The sequence below is a fragment of the Protopterus annectens genome, chromosome 3.part1, assembly GCF_019279795.1.
Source record: "Protopterus annectens isolate FY-2018-M chromosome 3.part1, PAN1.0, whole genome shotgun sequence".
Lineage (NCBI taxonomy): Eukaryota > Metazoa > Chordata > Ceratodontiformes > Protopteridae > Protopterus > Protopterus annectens.
In genome coordinates, this window is record NC_056732.1 from 738,637,965 (window position 1) to 738,652,964 (window position 15,000).

Genomic DNA, 15,000 nt, shown 5'->3' on the forward strand with positions numbered 1-15,000 from the left:
TGGCTGTGTGTGCATTTCTGATGGGAGTCATCATCCACGGTTCCAGTGCATACCCAGTATCCCCCACCAGGTGGCCATATGGAATGTCCCCTCTGGCAAAGACCTGATACAGCTGTGAGGCATGCCAGATGTGGGAGTCGTGATAGCTTCCAGGGCCGCCAGCACACACATCCATGATAATACCCTGGGCATTGCACACAACCTGGCAGTTGATGGAGGGGAATCCCTTGCAGTTTATGTAGTGCCTATCCTGCTCACCGGGTGGTGACTTGATGTGTATGTGCGTGCAGTCTATTGCACCCAGTACCTCCAGGTAGTCTGCCACATGGTGGAAGAGATGCATATTGCTGGCCAACTCCTCCAGGAACTGGTGGAGTACCCTGGATGCTGATGCCTGTGAGATCCCCATGATATCCCCAGTTGGCCTTTGGAAGGTACCTGTGGCTAGTATTTTCAAGCTTACACATACCATCATGTCCACTGGGATGGATTCCCCTCTGTTACTTCTGGCTCTGAGGCGTGGCCGGCACAGCTCAACAAATTGCTGTATGATGTCCCTGTCCACCCTGTAACGCTCTACTATGTCCAGATCATGTAGCCCCTGGTAGGTTACCCTGGGTCTGAACGCTCTTCTCCTCCTCTGGTGCCTGAGATGGATGTCAGCATCATCCTCCACACCACCGTCAGTCTCCAACACATGCTGGTGAATCAAAGCTATGGCGGCCCTTAACATGTACATATTAAAAGTTCCCCGTCTGTATACACCAATGGTGCAGAGTGTCTGGGAATACATAAGTGTGTGTATGGGGCTTTCACACCTTATACTATTGTGAAATGGATGTAGCTGGTGTAATTGGGTGTGTTTGTGCTATTCCAGCTGTGGGGTATCTTAATTATTGGTTTTACAGCAGGTACTGCTATTGTGGGGCCTTTGGTGTTAACTTATTCTTGTCTGCCGTGATTCATCTATTGCCCTTTACTTCAATTTTCAACCCGATTCCCCTCCCATTGTCAGACATGCATCCAGCTGCCGCCTTTCTTGTTTTGTGCTTTCACAACCCAGGATTGTGTTGGGAAATGTGTTATGTAGCTGATCTACTGCAAGTTTGCTTTGTTCTGCTGTGACAGTTCTCTTTTCTTTGCTGTATGGCACCTCCCCTTTCCTGTTCTGCAGGTAGCTGCTAGCAGCCTTGTTAGCTGTTGTCAATGGCCCACTGTGAGTTTCTAGGTGTTAATTACTCATTTGTACTCCAATTACATGCTGCAGTATTTCCTTATTGTCTTCCCGTATCCTTCCTGTTTCAGCTGTGGTGTGCGCCGCGCACAGTCGTTTATCGGGTTTTGTGCGCGTTTTCATCCACGTTCACATGAACCTTTGGTTACCTTGTGGGCTCTCAGCTAAGCAAAGCTATGGCTACTTCCACACCCCTATCCTGCGGCTTTGCTTAGCAACACAGATTAGCAATGATCCAATGTGCTTACAGCTACAGTGGTGCGCCCCTCTCTTGATGTCATGTTTACCTCCAGGCCACTCCTCGGTGTTGTACCACTACACCATGTGGTACATCCTTACACAGGTGGGGCGTTTGCGATTCAGTATTACTTGACTCATTTGCATGGCATTGACTGCTAATTCCTAGTTATCGCATGGAACACTGTCACAGACCCTTAGCAACCCTTGCGCCATGGTTGTGGTGTAGCATGCATGCCATTGACTATTATGGGGATATCATGAATTGCGTTACATTGCAGTTTTATGACATCTAAATATATTTTCCTTGTGATCCCGTTTGTGCACCGATGCACTGTGGTTTTACTTTGCGTTGGTGTGGCCATGAAATTAAATGTTATTTTTTATATGTTGCGCATGTTGTTTTATGCCATTGGCTATATATTTAGCCATTGGCATATATTAACATTATAATATGTACGTTTGGTCTGCTTTCATGGCTTCAATTTTATGCTTGACAAAATGTAAAGCGGTTTTTTTTGGTTTACTTTTCTACATGCTTACGCTATGCCTGCACCACTTGATGAATCGTTATATACCTTCATTTGCATGCTACACTGCTGCGCATGGGGTAATTAGCATACATGTACTGGGAGCTGCGCAGCTCTGCCATACACTGGTAGTGCACATGGAAACAGCTCTTACCTGAATCGCTCGGCGGCCATATTTGACGCTAGATCGCCGATGCTACTCCGGCGCATGACGCAATCTCCATGAATCCTGGGGAGAGATGTTGGCCAATGCCTAACACCTTAGGTGGGCTGACTACAACGAAAGCAAAACAACCCCCACCTGAAAATAGCTACTGAACTACCATGAGAAAAAACACTGTAGACAGAATACAGATTACAAATATATAAATGCAGTACAGTGCAAACAAGTGCAAAAAAGTATACTTATCAGTTTGGTATATCAGATGGTTATAAAGTCCACCACAGCCAGGTAGTTAGCTTTGCTATAGCACAGCACAAATTCCTAGAATGTAAGTTTTTGTACTATTGCTTTTTATATGGCTGTATTGTAGTCAATGTGAGCCATACATACAATGTAGCATAAAATGTGTATCTTGTTGATTATACGATATTATTCGCAATGGTTTTCAAACCAAGACTGCTTTACCAGCAAAGCTCAATATGTAATACCATGTAGTCTGATACTGAACTGTTCTATCATTATTTCTGTGTCTTAGTATTTGGCCATTAAGAAAATAATCACTATATGCAGTACATGTGACAACATCGTGAAAGGGGCATTATTTATTTACTTATTTTATTTACTTTTGTTAACTGTAATAGCTCTTCTGTAGAAAAACCCATTTTCATTGGTGGTCCTTGGAGACAGCCTCAAGTAACTGGTAACAAATTCTGCAACAGACATAGGGGAGACAGGCTCAAGTAACTGGTAACAAATTATACAGCGGACACAAGGGAGACAGGCTTAAGTAACTGGTAACAAATTATACAGCAGACATGGGGAAGACAGATTCAAGTAACTGGTGACAAATTATACAGCAGATATAGAGGGACAGGCTCAAGTAACTGGTAACAAATTATACAGCAGACACAAGGGAGACAGGCTTAAGTAACTGGTAACAAATTATACAGCAGACATGGGGGAGACAGATTCAAGTAACTGGTGACAAATTATACAGCAGATATAGAGGGACAGGCTCAAGTAACTGGTAACAAATTATACAGCAGACACAAGGGAGACAGGCTTATGTAACTGGTAACAAATTATACAGCAGACATGGGGGAGACAGATTCAAGTAACTGGTGACAAATTATACAGCAGATATAGAGGGACAGGCTCAAGTAACTGGTAACAAATTATACAGCAGACAAGGGAAACAGGCTTAAGTAACTGGTAACAAATTATACAGCAGACACAGGGGGACAAGCTCAAGTAACTGGTAACAAATTATACAGCAGATATAGAGGGACAGGCACAAGTAACTGGTAACAAATTATACAGCAGACACAAGGGAGACAGGCTTATGTAACTGGTAACAAATTATACAGCAGACATGGGGGAGACAGATTCAAGTAACTGGTGACAAATTATACAGCAGATATAGAGGGACAGGCTCAAGTAACTGGTAACAAATTATACAGCAGACACAAGGGAGACAGGCTTAAGTAACTGGTAACAAATTATACAGCAGACATAGGGGGACAGGCTCAAGTAACTGGTAACAAATTATGCAGCAGACATAGGAGAGACAGATTCAAGTAACAGGTACCAGCTGACATAGTTAATAAATATGTTTTCAGGCTATATCAACAACAAAATACAAATGTGCAAACAGATAAGGCTAGCAAAACGATAAGATTTATACAAGTACTTGCAAATAAATGATATGCATAGATGGTACAAGACAAGAAGAAGAAGAGTAGAACAAGAAAAGAATAAGAAGGAATGGAGTTAAGGCAGGTAAAGATTAGGTAGAGCAGTGAGTAGGATAGGTAGAGGGACTCAAGAGAGACAAGGGTATGAAGAGAAGAAGGATCTACACAGGTATTAAAATTAAGTAAGGTAATAGTGTAAATAGAAGGTGTAAATATAAGACCAGTTAGAAGCTAAGTAAGGTTTTAGCTTTTCTAAAAATCTGTGTTGGTTAGTTTTATGTCTGAGGTTTGGGGAACAGGGGAGTTCCATAACATGTCTACCTAGGGAGGCACCATAGTGGTTGTTTGAATTAGGCAAAGAGGCTTAGATTCAAAGAATCTATCTGTATGGAGACTGCAAAGCATCTGAATTGATTCTTCTGCTTAGAAACAAGGCTGCAGTAAGATTCAGGTAGCAGCATTAGAGAGTGCCTTACTCAATTCACCAGTCTTAGAAAAACTCGCCATGATTTGAATAGAGAGAAAAGAAAGCTAAAAGCAAACTTTGTGTCTCATGGTTTTGACAATATCAAGAGAATGACTAACGCTCTTGGTAAAGCCTACAATATATGTATTCTTGAAATGGGATATTTCAGGTAATGTCAGTGAAGTGAACACTGTCTGATAGGTTCAGTGAATTGAATCTGTGTTCAAGGATATGAACTAGGTTTCACTTCACATATCATGGGCTATTATCAACAAATTTTGTTCATTTTCATGATGCTTTCAAAATCATATTTTGCATTGTTTTACATGTATTGCCTTTGGAGAGAATGACCCCATATAAATCACTGAGGTACTTTTCTAGCTAAGCGCAAAATTTTGCTTAAATGTCTCCAAATCCTGAGGGATGTTGACCTTAAAAGTGTGTTCCTGTTTGGGTTATAACATATTTCTTCAACCTCTACCATTTAATAATCCACCCAGAATGCACTACTGGCACCTCATATATACTATGATGCGGTTTAATAATAATATAAATTACACAATCTGCCTGTACCCAACCTGCACAAATATTACACCATACTTTGTCTAGACACCCTTATGCATCCTGTGTCACAGTAGCTTTCATAGTTCTTATGGAACAGCTGTACTGCTTCCCCAGTTCTGTTTTTAATATCATATATACATGCCCAAATGATATCACATTTTGTAAAAATTGAAGCCTTACTTTTTTGACAACCCATTACATATTCTTCAGCTGTAAGCTGCACAGTACTTTTGGCAGGTTACAATGTACTGTAGGAATACTGTTATACAGCTGTTTATATATTAAATATTGCTACTAAATATTGCATTGCATTTTACCTGAGACACTGAATAACTTCTTAATCCACTGTGCTCCTCAGAGTACTTGTGACAATGGGACACTGAGCCATTACTGCAGTGCTCTTTTAACATGTTAGCTGTGGTTTGGGCTGCTTCTGGTGCTTTGCAGTTAGCCCTAATGTAAGTCTGCAAAACTGGTGAATGTGGTTGCTTCATAATAAGATTATACTCTACCTGCATACCTCTCAGCTGTCCAGATTTGTTCAGAATGTCTAGATTTTTGTCTTATATTTTGGACTATTCCTCATAAAATCTGTCATTTTATAGCAAATCACTGAGGGTTGAAGTCACTAAATAATGACAAACATTCAAGTTTGACTGCATATCCTTTAGAACATGCACACTAACACAAATGCATATTCAGAGCAGCATGAACAGGTGTCAACATTTTGTGACTTGACGTTACTGTGTTTTTAAGCATTTCAATATAATACCAAATCTACTATTACCACTAAATGCATAGATATATAGAATTATAGATGAATTATAGACATATATCTATATCTATCTATATACATATATATATATATATATATATATATATATATATATATATATATATATAGTTACATGTTAAAAGATCGAATGGTTGAAATATCGAACTGCATATGGTCAAGACTATATGCTCAATACTTCAAAAGATTGATCTTTTAACATGGCTTAAAAAAAAAAATGAAGTAGAAGACCGTAATGCAGGGGGGGGGCAAGCCCCCCTGCACCCCCCCACACCCCCCTACTTAAATATACCAACTCCGAGATCATGCTACACTGAAAATACAGCACAGAACAGGAAGTTTTCCTATCCCCTGCTGTAGCGCAATCTTGGACTTGGTATATTTAAGTAGGGGGTTATGGGGGGCACAGCCCCCCACATGCGGAGTGCTGGGGTGCTTGCCCCCTGCGTTACAGTCTTCTACTTCATTTCTTTTTTTTTTTTTTAAGCCATGTTAAAAGATCAATCTTTTGAAATATCGAGCATATGGTCTCGACCATATGCAGTTGAATATTTCAACCGTTCGATCTTTTAACATGTAACTATATATTTTATATATATATATATATATATATATATATATATATATATAGTCTTACTGATTGCAAAATAAAAGCTTTAGAGAAGAATATATATATATATATATATATATATATATATATATACATATCTACACACACACACACACACACACACACACACACACACACACACACACACACACACACACACATATGGATGCATTTTAATAATAATAACTAGAAAAAACATGTACTATACTTCTCCTAGCACTTGTACTAGCTGAGTGGGTAGTTATTTATTTCAATAATTCTTTATTACAGTCTTTCACATATCAGATTAAGAACCATAATTTTCTTATTTAATTATCTAGATAGGAGTCATACGACTGTCGTTGTTCATCATAAGCATGATTCCATGCTGGTGAGCTGATTAATGTTCAGCTGTAATTGTGCTATGCTACTCATCACATAACACTGTTGCTAGGTAATGGAGATGGCTTTTCATTAAAACAAGTGACCTGTACTGCTTGCTGTAGACCTAACATTATTGCATGTATCCACTATATGTAATCCATCTGATCTCAGGGGAAATGCATGAAAAAATGTTGTTGCAATCACTTTGCAATATTATATTCTTGGATCAGTTGTTAAATCTTTAAGCATATAGGCTAGCTTAGGGTTGAAATGTATCTTGTACCAGACCTCTAACCTAGTCAATAAATATCAAATAAATAAATAAATAAAAAGCAGCATAAATCACATTACACTACTTCATAGCTCAGAAAAAAATAAAGCAGAAATAAGGTATAAGTTTTCTTATTATTTTTATAAAGCAGTTAAGTTCACCAGTGCTGTGCTCTTCTTTCAGAGATTAAGTGCTAACAGTTGCTATGAAAAGGCTAAACTGCAGTTTAGCACATTGTACACTGAGAATTACAGAAGTATATTTCCGACCCTCAGAATGTGTCCTTATTGTTCCTTATCAGTACTTAATATAAACATTTAGTGGAAATTAAATTTTCCTGAACTGTTCAGAATAAATAATACTATACAGCGTATCTCTTACTGGTACTGTATCAGCTAAACCGAGGCTTTACAAAAAGAGATATAAGGCATGTGTAGCTCTTAAAAAATAGGGACAAATCTCAGCAGATTAAAGGACAAGTCCTGAGAGAATCATGGCTCTTTTAAAATATTAGCAGTTAACCTGAGGCATTGACAGAATAAGATAATGTGAGTTAATATACATGTTCTGAAGTAAAATAAGTCTATAACTCTTAATTACTGTCATTATTTATTAACTGTAATTCACCACTTTTCTACAAAAGTCACCAGTTTTAGGCGGGATTGAGGGGACAATGCTAAAATTTGAGTCAAACTCTGGGACGTCCCTGAAAATCAGGGAAATTTGAGAATGTCTGAAGGCATGCCAGTTTTCATAGAAGTATAAGCAGACTATGTCTCAAGGGTAATAATCACACTTAAGGGGCAAAATGATGCTAAGCTCATCTCATCACTGCATAATATCTGATGAGCTGGGATTATTTTAAGTAGTTGTATATATAATTGGTGGCAGCCCTTTTGTTATTAAAAATATAAATCCTGAGCTAATTTACCAAATATAGCTTTTAGACTAAAAGAATAGAAAAGACAGATATTTCAATACATTTTAAAGCATTAGTAGAGAACGATTAGCACATTCTAAGAAGGTTTTGAGTTTAGTTTAAAAAAAGTCATATATTTTGAGCATGCGTGGGGCAGGCATAATAAAATAATAGTTGTAGGAAAACTGATAGTCAGAGAAGAGTGTTTCCTAAACATGAATTATTTATTTGTTTTTATTACCCAAGGCAGGCACTGCTCCACAGGGCCCTATTTTAGACTGAGTACTGCCTGGTTAAGTGACTCATTACCAGAAAGTAGGTAGACAGGGGCTGATGGGATCAAACCCTGGTCTTCAAGAAACAGCTCATTAACAGGTCAGAGCTTTAATTCTTTGTGATAAAGGACAATTTGTGGATCTTATTTGACAGGTGGGGTATAGCCAGATTAGACCAAGTTTTTCTTAATTGCCTTTACCAATATGGTTTTCATGAAAAGAATTTCTCATTATTGGATTTATCACCTGTAAGTAAGTTTTTGGTGAATACAAGTACCTTTTATAGATTGCCATAGTTTTTCTAAAATACAGATTGCCAGATATTAATCAGTAATAAAATATTCATATTATATTTATCACAGTAAAATGTGTTATTTTATTAATATAATGTGGTATCACTATATATATATATATATATATATATATATATATATATATATATATATATATATATATATAGATGTAGATACATACATTGTATTCACAGAGTTTCTACTGAATACATCTAGGAACTGGGAGTTCCTCATGCTAAGCTCTGGATATGTCCTTTTCATCTATGAAATTAACATTACATTATTCTAGTAATATTTAATTTTTAGTTTCTGATTTATGTTTCAGGCTAGGAAGAATGGATAGCACTGAGTAGCAGTAGTTAGGTATTTGCTATAGAGAAAATCATTTCTGTCATGATGGTGTAATCAAATGAGCAAAAACACTGAGATCATCACTTTAAATTAATTTTCTGAAGTTCACAGAAAACATTATGCGGAAATGGATCCCTTATTCCTCTAACAATTCATAGATATTGCATGGGTCTCATTTCGGCTACAGCAATTAAATGAAAGGAAATAGATGCTGGAATATAGAATCTGACTAATGGAAGATGCCAGTTAATAGCTTTTGGGAGGTCTACATGCTTATCTTTACAAATAAATTTACTTTACAACCTGGTCTTCCGGTATTAGAACTTTAAATTAATTGAAGTATCATTTCTGCATACATTCAGTTTCAAAACACACCATGTACATTTATCATATTGCATAATATCTATTATCATTAATAACTGAGATAGTAATGAATATGCCTTATTAGCTGCATAAGGGTAGAGAAGGCTAGAATGTTTAGTTTGCTAAGTTGTAAATATAAGAATTAGAAGTAAATAAGCATTTAAGTCTCTTCCTCCAGTTTTTATATCTGTATTTACAAAAAAAAATCAGTAAATAATCACTATACAAACTAAATAAGTAGGAACTATATGCAATTAAATAAAGCAAAGTTAGACTTAGTATTACATCAATATGAGTTATGCTAACAGATGCGGACAGCATTAGACAAATATATACATATGTATACACAAACACACACACACACACACACACACACACACGCACACACACACACACACACACACATATAAAATGTTAACAGACACAGGGTCTACTGTATAAATACAGAGTGCTCTGGTATGGAGATCTAACTATGACAACTTCAGCTAGGGATAGTTTTGACTGTGTTTTTTTTTTTTTTTTTTGTAAAACAGGCTAGCCTTACTGACATTTGCTTATAATACTATGGCTATGATAGGAAATATTTGCAGTCTTTCAGAACAATCATTTGTCTGCATCATTTGTTGGTTGCAGATTTAGTATTAGCCGACTGTGAAATGGAACTCTATGTTTAATAAAAGACATGAGGATAGATAAAGAAGTTGTAAGTCCCTTGGTTAGGTCAAGTACACAGAGAGAAAATAAAGAATTCTTTTCTTCCAACTATTTTTTTTTGTTAAGATAGTACATGCACTCTTTTTATCCAACAATAGCACACTATTAAAATAGAAGCATGAAGAAACAGATTTTAACACACACACACACACACACACACACACACACACACACACGCACGCGCACACACACAAATACATGCACACACCCCTCTAATACTAGCAGAAGTATTTATATACATTTACTTTTGACACATTATTGTACAGTTCTCAGATAAGTTGCATCTTTTTATTACAAAAACAATGTAATTGTTGGAGAAAAACAAAAACTGTGAAAAGTAATATAACAGTATAATTGTTTTGATATAAGTAGTTTTACAAACACCAAAGAATCCATTCTACCTCTTTTATCCATTTGGAACTCTAATGCATTTCTTATAATGTTTACCATTTTCATGTTAAATGTACTTTATGGTGACATAAAATGTAAAAAATGCAACACTGATGCTGGTGTAATGTTATTATAACAAAATGCAAGGGGGAAAACAGACTATAAACACACCATAAGGCATGCAAGTATCTGGTGTTTTTATTTATTTGTAGTGGTAGACAGATAAAAAAGAGGTTACTCCTCTTGAAAGTACTATGGCATAAGCAAGACTGAGTGTGAAGTGAGCATAGATAGTAACATTAAGCAAAGTGTCTAGTAGGTGGGCCATAGGGTCTTTTGTATGGGGAAAACACATGGCAGAAGAAGGTTAGGGAAAGGTCCTTTAAAGGGGAAATACCTGCAGATCAGGTAGTGAGTGTCAGTTGTTCATCTACACCTTGATAAGGGGAATTGGAATACATCAGTAGCATGATCCTGAATCCAAAGTAGTCTGGAGCATTTTTTGTAATGGAAACACCAAACGAGGTTGGAGCAGTCAGCTCTGAGAATGAGTTCTTGAGGGAACTCAGTTTGGTCAGTAGAACTCCTGATAGCTAAGACCTAGAATTGCCTGATCAGGGAAAGCTGGCAGTAAACAATTTTATTTGTTCTGACTTTAGACTGACATCCAGAAAGATAACAACAAAAGACCTATGTTCCAGCAGTGGAAGTCCAAGAGAAAGAGACTTGGAAAGTACAATTTTTGTAAAATTTACCATAACAGTAGATGTCCTTCTCTTCACTGTTGCAGTATTCTTAACATGGGGGATCCCCTGCCAAGGGCGGCCCAATGTCCAGACAGTATACCACAGCCTTTATGTTAATGATACGCCATATGTCATACATATATTTCCTGAGCAAGGTATAGGGCATACAGGTAATCTGGATGTGTCATCCTCAGAACTGAAAGCCCCAGGAGGAATACCAGCCCTAGGATACCAGAGGGTAAATTACACATCCAGAGGGACAAAAGACCAGTGCAAGAAGGGAGTGAGTGAATACTGCAATAATGAAGAGAAGGACATCTACTGTTATGGTTAAGATTTTACACAACTGTACTATGTCCTTCCATTTCAGTGTTGCAGTATTCTTAACATGAGGGATTGTGCAAAAGCTCAGGAAGAAGATAGGTAGGAGGAAGGGCCAGCAGAGCCTTCTAGGAACCCATGAAGAATGGCCCTAGCAATACCAGCTCTAGCTCTGCATGTTATATCAACCTTGTAATGCTTGGTAAAAGTATATACCGAAGACCAAATAGCTGCCTCAAGGATAGAATTAGTATTCAAACCCTAGAAAAAAAGCACTGAAAGAAGCCACAGCCTAGTAGAGTGAGCACTGACCATAAAAGAAAGGTTCTTACCATGATAAAAATAACAAAAACAAATAGCTTTAGAAATCCAGGATGAAATAGTCTGCTTGGAAACCACCAAGCCTAATGATTTAGAATGAAAAGAAACAAAAAGCTGATCAGAATTTTGAAACGTTTTAGTTTTGTCCAAATAAAATCTGAGTTTTCTATGCACATCCAAAATATACAACACCTTTTCACTAGCAGATTGTGGAGAAGGGAAAACAGTTAGCAAATTAAGACTGATTAAGAGACAACTCATTCACCACCTTAGACATAAAAGAAGGATTGGTACAGAGAGACACTTTGTCCTTATGAAAAACTAAAAAAGGAGGAACAACCATAATGGCTTGAAGCTCAGACACCCATCTGGCAGGAGTTATGGCTAACAAAAGAACAGTCTTCCAAGAGCAATGCTGTAAGGAAGCTGAAGCTGCAGGCTCAAAAGGAGCCTAAGTTAATTTCTCCAAAATAAAGTTAAGATCCCAGGAAGTAGGAACAGGTTTCTTAGGAGGTCTGTTATGAAAGACACCTTTAAGAAACTGTTTGTTATTGAACCTAGAGGCCAAAGGAGGAGCTGAAGGCAGACAAGCAGAATTAGCTGAGAGGTGGGCTTTAATACAAGAATATACCAACCCAGCACTGAGCAATTCACACAGATAAGAAGGAACCAAAGGAACATCCACAGTAAGTGAGTTCAGATTACAAGAAACACAACAAACAGAAAACCTCTTCCATTTGGACAAGTAATATTTCCTAGTAGTGGGACACTTGGCCTCCTGCAGAACCCGAAGCATGTCCTCAAAAAAAGAAAAGTGCCTATAAGGAATCAAAATGCTATCACCCACAGTGTCAGTTGAAGAGTGGACAGGTGAGGATGTATGAGAGATCCCTTGTCTTGTGTAAGAATATTTACCCTGTGAGGTAACTTGTGATGACTGCCCTTGGCTAAGTACAGAAGAAAATGGAACCAATGCTGTCTGGACCAAAAGGGAGTCACCAGCAAGATTTTGGGAGCATCCTGTTTTATCTTGCAGAGGGCTTTTGGAATGAGAGGAAGGGGAGGGAAGGCATTAAGAGACATCCCCTTCCATGAAAAAGATAGGATGTCCACCTTCCAGGCCAGAGGACATGCAGTCCTAGGATAAAATTGTGGAAGCTGCCTGATCAGAGGGGAGGCAAATAGATCTACTTGAGGGATATCCTACTGGTGGATAATGTCCAAAAATATATCCCTGTGAAGCATCCACTCATGACATTGTGTTATGGACTTGCTCAGGGAGTCTGCCACACAATTCTGACTTAAGAAATGTACTGTATGCCATCTGAAGTGTGACTTGGTACTGAATTGCTAGCTCCCAAACCTGGAGTGCCAATCTAGTAAGAGTCTCACCTTATTTGCTGCGGTGACACATCACTGTGATGCTGTCTATAAAGATCTTTAGGCACACTGGAGAAAACAAAGGATGGAAAGCAGTTAGGGCCAACAGAAGAGCTGTCATGTCCTTGATAATGATGTGCTGCTTCTGTTGCTGAGGAGCCCAAAGACCGTGCACCTTTAATGCCCATCTGAGGAATCAGTGAACAGCTCATGAGATGGAAGCAGGGGTTGAAAGGAAAGCCATGGATTCAAAATCAGTTAGTGAATCCACCACTGAAATTCCAACTTGAGACATGGAAGAAGAACTGGAAACTCTAGAGGATAAGAATGCTAAAGCCAAATTGACCTTAAATACCACTGAAGCTTTCTCATGTGCAATCTGGTGAAGGGAAGCATAGGGATGGTGGAATATATAAATCCCAGAGCCCTCAGAAAATTCCTGGCTGAAATCAAGGCCAGAGGAAGAAGTGACTGAAAAAAGGAACTCCAAATCAAAGCCTTGGGAGGAGGCAGGGATGCTAGCATATGAACAGTCTAAATAAGGAAATACCTGAATGCCTTTGAGCCTGCAAAGAACAATCACAGGAACTAGGCATTTGATGAATACTCTTGCGTCAGTAGAGAAGCCAAAGAGCAAAGCAGAGCACTGAAAATAACAGGAAGCAACAGAGAAACGTAAAAACTTCATGAAAAGGGGATGAATAGTGATATGGATGTAAGCATCCTTGAGATCCAGAGAAGCCATACAAGCCTAAGGAAGCAGCAGTAGGAACAAAGCATGAAGGGGTAACATTCAAAAGGAAGAAACCTTCAGAGATGTATCCAGGTGAGAAAGATCCAGAATGAGTCTCTAAGTGCCCTCTTTCATGGGGACCAAAAACATTCTGGAATAAGACCCTTCCCCCTTTGAGCAGCTGGAATCTCTTGAATAGGTCCCTGAATCAAAAGACCTTGAAGCACCTCTGAAAGAGCTCAACTGATCTCGAGGTGGCTGAGGAATGCCCATGAAGGGGGGAAGAGATTTCCAAACCATGAAATACCCTTGGTGAATGGTGTAAAGAACGCAGGAACCCTGGGTTATGCTTAACCAAAGAAGAAGAGACAGAGAAAGATTATTTGAAAGGGGAGTGTGGGTGGGAAGAATCAAGTAGTCAGACAGTGTCTGGTTTATCAGGAAAGAAAGGCTTCTGAGCAGGAGGGGTCTGTATTGACTTAGCGGGTGGAACATTCCTACCACCCTTCTTGCCTTTAGGAGAACAACAAGACTGTCTTCTAACAAAAACCCATTTGTTAAGATAGCTTCTCTGGAACTTTGGCACAGGGGAAACAAAAATATGTTTCAGGTCCTGTAACTCCTTACCTTTCTGCTATAGGGACTTGAACAAATCATAAGCAGCAGCACCAAACAAACATTTGTTGTCTGGAGGAACATCGATCAACTTAGCCTTAAAATCATCAGGCAGAGGTTGAAGCTGTAGCCGGGAGTATCTCCTCAACACAGAGCCAGAAACAGCAGCTCTATAAGAAGTATCTGTTGCATCATAACTACATTTAATGGAATGGTGAGCTACCTAGGAAAAAGGCTAACAGAGACAAGGCAGAAGTCTTACCCTCAGAATCAGCAAGGTCAGAAATAACCTGGCAAGCCTGACAAAGGACAGCTAGAACATATCTGGTCATATGAGTCTGATAATTAACAGCCAGAAAAGCTAGGGTAGCTGAAGTATAAACCTTTTTACCTAGCCTTTCCATAGTCCTGCTGTTCTTATCAGAAGAAAGACACTTGCTAGAAGGCAGTGATTTAGAAGGCTTGCCTGATGCCACAGAGACCACCAAAGTGTCAGCAGATGGGCACTTATAAAGGAATTTGTAGTCATCAGGCACTTTATAAACCTGATCCAGTTTTTTAGGAGCAGGGGGCTGAGAGTCTGGGGTCTGAGACACAGAAGAAAAGGCATCCAATAAAGCAGCCCAAAACAGGAGAAGCAGCAAAGGGTCTAAA